Genomic DNA, 836 nt, shown 5'->3' with positions numbered 1-836 from the left:
GGATAAGGGCTTTTTTTTGCTTAAATCGGGAATAAACTATTTATGATCTACTTAAAGTCAAGAAAAGCTAAGCGCTAAACGCAACGCCAAATTAATAGAGATATTGTTTGTATTTTGAAACAGTAGATAAGTGCAGTAAAACGTATTTAACTAATTTAACCAAAAGAACATTATTTTGCGCAAGCTATCGAGTTTAAGAGGTCAGTAGGAGCGTCGCAAATTAAATTGCCTGCTGGAGGCAAATTTGTAAGTAGAGATTTTTAATATTTTTAATAACAAAAATTTCGACGGCGCTGAATTTTAATAGAGACTAGACATCCCAGTAGGAAAAAGAAACGTGCCAATAGTCACCATAAATTCCATCTGTGCTGAACAAGGTATTCAAGGCCAACGGGTTTTTCTCGAAAACGGTAGATAATCTTAATTAGAAATAGCCCAGATAAAATTTGTAAAAGAAAATTAAATAATGGGGCGGCAAATTTTCAGTGGGTCCCGGGCGGCAAAAACCGACGATACACCATTGACTTTACAGAAACATAAAAAGTCACAATTATGCGTTACACTTTTAAAAGTAAATGTACATACACACGAACAATCAGCCCTAATCAAAAATTCGTCTTTTTAAAACATGGTAATATAGTTCTTCTTTTAGGTCTTCGTGGCAGTAATTGTTTATTTTATTATATTAATTATTGGAAACTATTAAAAATATTCAGTTTATTATATTAAAGTTTAACTTCATAGTTTTAATCGTTTCTGATCTTAACTATGTAATCTTACTATGATGATATGAAATAGTTCACCTGTATGTCAAAATAATAAATAACGATAATAGT

The sequence above is a fragment of the Melitaea cinxia genome, chromosome 15, assembly GCF_905220565.1.
Source record: "Melitaea cinxia chromosome 15, ilMelCinx1.1, whole genome shotgun sequence".
Classification (NCBI taxonomy): domain Eukaryota; kingdom Metazoa; phylum Arthropoda; class Insecta; order Lepidoptera; family Nymphalidae; genus Melitaea; species Melitaea cinxia.
This window is presented reverse-complemented; position numbering follows the sequence as displayed.